The sequence below is a fragment of the Thermobia domestica genome, chromosome 12, assembly GCF_964235325.1.
Source record: "Thermobia domestica chromosome 12, izTheDome1.hap1.1, whole genome shotgun sequence".
NCBI lineage: Eukaryota > Metazoa > Arthropoda > Insecta > Zygentoma > Lepismatidae > Thermobia > Thermobia domestica.
The window spans coordinates 150,427,503-150,435,363 of record NC_137465.1 but is presented as its reverse complement, the minus strand read 5'-3'; positions in this window follow the sequence as shown (position 1 = coordinate 150,435,363).

Sequence of the window (7,861 nt, the reverse complement as noted above, 5' to 3'; positions counted from 1 at the left end):
TATCATTTTCTAACATTTTTGCCTGTTTTATGACCTTATGTAAAAATTCGTCTGTACATTTTATAGTATCGTTAAACACGGGAGTACAGCAGCGTCAGGATTGTTGATGTAAATAGCGCTTTTTTTCTACAGAAACCTTTATTCCTAAAGTTTTCCACTTCGAAGGATATTTACCGATTTATTTATTTCAAATTTTCGTTTAGGAAAAGCAATATTAAAATAATGATTTAACAAAAGAGACACTGACCAAAGCTTAAAACTTTACTTTATTTTAAATTATAATTTGTAACTGTTTCGGATATCTAGCATATCCTTCTTCAGACACGATCGAAATTAATGAAAATACAGACATATATATAAATGTTGTTATAACACAGATATCCGAAACAGTTACAAATTATAATTTAAAATAAAGTAAAGTTTTAAGCTTTGGTCAGTGTCTCTTTTGTTAAAACAATTAATCCAAAGCCATGAATAGTCTTACTATAAAATAATGAGTAAATATACATAAAAAAAAAAAGAATTAAATTGGTCATTAACATTACATTCATTATAAACATCTTCCCACGATTCAGTTTTCAACAATTATCTAAAATATCCCACGTTAGTGGGTGTAAATGAACGCATTTCAGACCATTCCACGCCCACGTTTGTTTTCTTATTAATTACTTCCACGGAAAAATAAAGAAGTTGAGCATTATGATCAGAATAGCCTAGGTTTAGTAAATCAACATGAAATACGAAATTATCACTTGTTATTATAATTTGGTCAAGAGCGGAGATTCTTGTTTTGTCTATTCTGGTAGGAATATTTACGAAAGGTTTCAGGTTAAATGACGTGCAGAGCGAAATGAAATCTTTTTCTTTGCTATTATTTTGTAAAACATCAATATTAATATCACCACAAATTACTAATGACTTTTTAGAGGGCAAGAATTCGGAAACTTACCTAATATATTCAAAAAGTCATTGACATTACTGTCTGGTGTACGAGAGAGACAGATAAATATTAAGAGGACTCCATACCTCCACAAAAATGCGCAGAACAGACCTTCCGTTTTGAACATTTTTCTCAGTTACGACTAAAGATAGAACTATGGAGTTTTTTTTAATATTCTTCACAAAACATGTCGGCACAAATCTTTCAGAACAAAAATTTAAAAATTGTCATCCTTAATGAGTAAATTTGGTATTAAAATGGGGAATAAACGTCATTTTCGCATGCAATTATCTCCAGAACCCCACATGCTAATAAAAATCCGTTTTGAAGGAATTGTGCATTGATCTTTGCACTTGACATTCGCACTATAACTTGTAAAGTCAGTTTTGATATATCGATACTGTGCGTGGAAAACGAAACCATTGTAACAGCGTAAAGTTTCTCTGCACTGTAGCGACATCTTGTGCTTATAGTTCGACAGGGCCTAAGCCCCACCCACAGTAGAATTCGGAGGGATACAATAAAGTAGTTCGCGAGGGAAGATCCGCATGCGACGTCTGCTGGCAAGGAAAAGCAGCATTATTGTACAAACTTCAGTTCAATTTTGAGTTTGATCGCGTAAATATGTCCACTGAAGCAGCTTGTTTAGCTATAATAATGGCTTGTGCATGGAAGGGGGAAAACCCGCGAAACCAAAAAGGAAGAACAGGTTGTGGATGAAAGAGTGGTTCAAGAAACGGTCTAGTTTAGTCATCAAAATTTAATTACCGACAGGCACGTATCCAGGATTTCGTAATGGGGGAGGGCCGTGATATGAAATACGGTGGTCATCACACCAGGGGCTCGATCATTCTAAACTTTTTTACTGGAACATATATTGGTTCGTTTAGCCAGGATTTCGTAACGAGGGGGGGGAGTGACATGAAATTCTGAAGGCCCAGGAGCTCGATCAATCTAAAGTACTTTATTATCAACATATATTGGTTTATTAGGACAATAAAATGAGGATATGTTGCTAAGTATTTTAATAACAAACTATGAAGAAATTTCGAGTAAAATAATAAAAAAAAGTATTGAAAAAATTATAAACTATTTACGCCCTTCTTCTGTTTATTCAAATATAACAATTTTCCTTTCATTATGACCTCAACTATTATAAAAAGTACATATTCACTATTATAAACAGTACATACTCAATAATGTCTTGTAAAGTATTTTACAATATTTACGTTCCTTCGTTTCCCGGCGGGAGCTCATGTGGTTCGGATTCCACGTTAATCAGTAGGTCCACGTCTCATATAGCCTTGCTGCTGAAAGGGACGATAAACTAAACTCAACTCAACTCAACTATATTTGCGTTCCTTTCTCTGTTGAATCAAATGTTAACAGAACTTTCTTTCCACATAAATTTTTGTTTTTATTATTCCGTCAACTACTGTCTGTTCCAAATAACATGTCAAAAGAGCAGTAGAAAATTGTTTTTTGGAATAACATGTTTGATACTGTAAGGATGCGATGAAAAATTATGATTTAAAAAATGTCCCACGCAATTACACAACGGCACTATGCTTTCGGAAGCTTGAAATCTCCCTGACTAATAGCAGAAATTCTGACAATTCCGTAACTTTTATAGAAATTGCAAATTCCCTGTCTCTTCCAGGATATCTCGCTCACCTCGCCACCATGTATTGCAAGTAATACAAATTTCCTCATGAGAAAGAGTACCAAAAGCTTCCTGTAGTTTATTTATAACGCTGATCCTCTTTTTTTTCTCATTTCATTTTGTTTAATCTTCCCTTATTTTTTTTTCATTTCTGGACTCGAAGGAGGGATCCTGACCCCCCTAACCCCCCTTGGCTACATGCCTGTTGCCGAGCTTGAGATAAGTTCGACTGTGGTCTTATTTACGAATGGATTCAACTATATTTGGTGAAATATTGGAAATGGGTACTCCTCTTATTCGAGAACAGGATACAAATATGAGAGATGCGATATCTCGCGAGCAGAGGTTCTTTGGCACTTTGCATTATCTTGCGTGCGGAAACACGTACGAGGACTTAAATTTGAAACAGCCATTGTACCCCAAACGCTTGGACAAATTATTATAGAAACGTGTGAGGCCGCATTTTTCAGATTCCTGTTTTTATAATCTTCACTCTTTACCTTTCACAGTTCAGGTAAATTTCGATAAAGTTCAATAAATTCTTGCCAGAATTCTTGAATCCTATTCATTAACGCCACAGCGCGAGAAATAAGCGTTTCTACATTAGGTCTCCTACTTATAGTGCCCATACACGGTCCACGGTTTGTGCAAACAATTTGACCAGCTGTATGAACTGTTTGCGCAAACATTTGTGCAGACTTTTTCCACATCGAACTCGTTCAAAAATTGTTTACATGAACATACGTTTGCGCAAACACGTGGACCGTGTATGGGCATGTTTGTGCAAACACGAGCTTTATTTCCGAGTAAGAGGCCTAGTGTACAGACGCTTATTTCTTGCGCTATGGCGTCAATGAATAGGAATCAAGAATTCTGGAGAGAATTTATTGAACTTTATCGAAATTTACCTGATAAAGAGTGAAGAGAGTGAAGAGTGAAGAGTGAAGGTAAAGAGTGAAGATTATAAAAACAGGAATCTGAAAAATGCGGCGTATGAGAAATTGGTAGCTAAAATGAAGAAAATAGATTAGAAGGCGGATAGATAGTCAGTGAGGAATACAATCAATTTTCCAGTATTTCACCACATGTAGTTGAATCCATTCGTAAATAATTTTTATAGTCCACAGTCGAACTTATCTCAAGTTCGAATATTACCTAGGTAAATTTTGATGACTAAACTTAGACCGTTTCTTGGACCACTCTTTCATCCACACCCTCTTCTTCTGTTTTGGTTTCGCAGGTCTTTCGCTTCCAAAGCACAAGCAATTACTATCGTTAAACGAGTTGCTTCAGTGGACATGTTTACGCGATCAAACTCAAAATAGAACTGAAGTTTGTGCAAACAGTTGAACCGTGTATGGCCGAATGTTTGCGCAAACACAGTGTTTGCACAAACCGTGGATCATCTATGGGCGTGTTTGCACAAACATGCCCATACACAGTCCACGTGATTGCGCAAACATCATGTTCGTGTAAACAATTTTCGAACGAGTTCGATGTGGAAAATGTTTGCGCAAACAGTTCATACAGCTCTATACACGGTCAAACTGTTAGCACAAACCGTGGACCGTGTATTTATCCTATAAGAGATGAATCCTAAGTTTTCGGAAACGCAACCATTGCACGTACTGAATAAAGTGTGTAACACAGTGGTTTCCATTTCATGAATTTTTGGTGATTGTATGCATTTACACATTATTCACAGATATAGCAGTCTTTTTTGTAATTAGAGCTCAGATATTTGCTATAATTACGACTCGCTCTTTAAAAAATACGATAAAAAAACGCGTAAAAAATGCTTGTCATAAACATGAAAAATGCACTGAAAGAGCCTTAAACTATATTATGACATCAAATATTATTCTAAAATATGCTATTTTCACTGTACCTTAGCTGAGATTTATTACAAATATTTGAATTAAAGTGCGTCAAAATAAGTTTGAATTAAAGTACGTCTCCTTGCAACGTAAAATTATACCTACGCAATACTTTTATGATATGTTTGATACAGCGAAACAAAATTATAGGTTCACACGAGAGGTCATTGTTGAATTGTAGTGCAATTTTTATATAGTGTGAATGTTATATCGACTTGTGGAAAAACAATAGGGAAACTGTAGTCGCGTTCTTCTTCTTCTTCTTCTTAATAATAATAATAATAATAATAATAATAATAATAATAATAATAATAATAATAATAATAATAATGATAATAAACTGAAAAGCGGGAAAAATGTGCAGAAAAGTTCTAAAAAGGCAAACAGCAAGAATGCCAAAAATACTTTTACGATGAATGGTCAAGAGCGTTATTTTCCTCATTACATGGACAGCTAATGTATTTTGTTTTGTTCCCGACAAATATATATATATACCGTATTTACTCGCGTAATTTTCGCTCCTTTTTAGAGGAAAAAAGTTGTTTTGAAACAAGGGTGCGTAAATTATGCGGGGAAAAAAATTAGCCACATCAGTGAACATCATCTAATTTTTTTCCCAGTCAAAATAACACGAAAATACCGGTACACATTTTCTTTGTAATAAGAATTGACAACAAACAACTAATTCTAAATTTGTAGAAAAATAACATTAAAAAATTGATTAAGAAGTCATGTGGTTTCTTACAAATCACTATCAAATCCTCGCGTGCGCAAATTACGCGAGGAAAATAAAATATACAAAAAATGCCCTTCAAAATTGTGATGCGAAAATTATGCGAGGGCGAAAATTAAGCGCGTATTTACGGTATATATATATATATATATATATATATATATATATATATATATATATATATATATATATATATATATATATATATATATATATGTACTTGCCCTAGTTATAATTAAATTATCTACCATTTTGCTATGGACAATGTTGATTATGGGTCGTCAGAAAGTCTTCGGTATTATCTTGCAGGGGGCTGCCCTCATCCTTCTTTTCTCTTCGCATACTTTGAACAATTCGAACTGGCTCTTCTATGCGCCACGGCAACCGTCTTGTATGGATGGATTTCTAGGCGGATGGGCACTTGATGCTTCTATGTTCGAGCCAAACAGGTTTTCAGCATTACCTCCTGCAAGCAAATGCCAACTTCTCCCTCCCCCTGCCCGTTGCATTTCGAAGCAGATATATGCGAGCACACAGGACAAAAGAGGTCTTCGCCGGGATTTCACGGATTCTTGTCCACACCACAATTTCCGCAGCACTCGCCCCACACAGAATAATTTGTTTCACCCCCAAGTCCAAGACTTTCTCGTCAGCTGAGCCGTTGGCTTCAACGTGTAGAATGTACGAACTATCTCCTGACTCGGATTCTGACCATTGCGGCGGTGCAAGGGATTTTGGCTGAGAGAAACTGTCAATCTCGTGACGTATCTGCTACGTCAGTGGTAAAAGCCACGCAAATAACATCTCAAAAATCACGCCCTTTTTACCCCTGTTCCTCGGTTTTAAGTTTTCTCGCTTGTATGGCTGAGCCTTAAGTTTAACTTTTAAAAAAGCTAGAAAAACACGGTATAATAGCAAGTAACTTATGAGATACTTAAGAAGTCACTCAAATATATCCAAAGATAGGAAACTAGAAATATACAAAATAGAAAGGATTGTTGTAGAAAATCTGAAAATCGGAGTTAGTGTGGGTGTAGCTGCACCCACTGTGGCGTCGCCTATGGATTTAAATTATGATCACAAAATTCAAGTGCTACAGATTCGAAAGTTTTCTCAGCGTTCAATGTAAGGGTATTCCTTAGCAGTTTTGATACGAAGGTCTTCTTTGTCAAATATGACAATACCGCCATGAGACATATTTTTTCTACAATAGTACGCAGATAGTTTAAAATCTGCGAATTAAACTGTTTCTATTTCTTCTTTAGTCAGCCAGAGCTCCGATATACACATCAGTTTTATTTAATTCGTTTTCCAAAATAATTTTTAATTCGATTATTTTACGAGGGCGTGCTGGGAAGTCCTTAGCTTTGCCCCCTTCCGATATTTATAATGTTTGTTTTTATTTGAAAGGTACATGTGTCTATATTTTGTGACGAAATATTAAAACATTGGTACTAAGAAAAGTTATTTTTTTAGGTGAGTCCTTGAGATGGCAGGGCAGCCGAACAACTTCAACGATGTTGAAAGTCGAGCGGTGATGAAGTTCCTCTTCCTCCAGGGGAAATCTGCAAAGACGATCCATGGTGAGATGCAACAAACATTGGGGGTCCATGCACCTTGTTATGCCATAGTGAAGAACTGGGTTGTGAAATTTAAGCCAGGCCATTTTGGCACTGAAGATGACCCCCGCCCTCGGAGACCATCCATGGTGATTGTCCCAGAAATCATTGAACAGGTTCATGAAATGATTCTCAAAGACAGACGAATATCTGCTAAAAGTATAGCAGAGGACCTAGGTATATCCGTCAACGCGTTGGTGTCACTATTCGTGATCATTTGCACATGAACAAACTTTCTGCCAAATGGGTGCCGAAATGTTTGCAAGCCGATCAAAAGCGTGCAAGAGTGCTTGCTTCCAAATAGGTTTTGAGCCGTTTTAAGCAGGAAGGGACTAATTTTGTGGAACGTTTGGTCACGGAGGATGAAACATGGATCTGTTTATATGATCCGGAGACAAAGGAACAATCAAAAGAGTGCATCACAATGGTTCACCGAGGCCAAAAAAGTTTCGTGTGCAAAAATCAAGTTCAAAGGTTCTTGCCAGTGTTTTTGGGGATAAGGATGGAGTAATCTTTGTTGATTATCTAGAACAAGGTAACACCATAACCGGAGCTTACTATGCATCATTACTGGAAAGGCTTCACTCAGAGCTGAAGCAAAAACGCCGTGGAAAGTTGTCCCGAAAAGTTGTCTACCTTCAAGACAACGCATCTCCTCACAAGAGCAATGTTGCGATGCAAAAATTGGCTAGCTTAGGGTTTGAAAACTTGCACCACTCACCATATTCACCTGACCTGGCCCCATCAGACTACCACCTATTCCCAAATTTAAAGAAACACTTGAAGGGGCAAAAAATCGCCACCATTTCTGAAGTAATTACAGCAGTAAACTCATGGTTTGACACCCAACCAAAAGAGTTTTATTTAGAGGGCCTAAATAAATTGCAGGCCCGAAGCAAAAAAAATGCATCGAATTAAAGGGAGAGTATGTTGAATAAATCCATCAAAAATTTAATTTTGTCTTATTTTTCTTAGTAAAGCTAAGAACTTATCAGCACCCTCTCGTATTTCCTAATCCTTGGGCGTTAT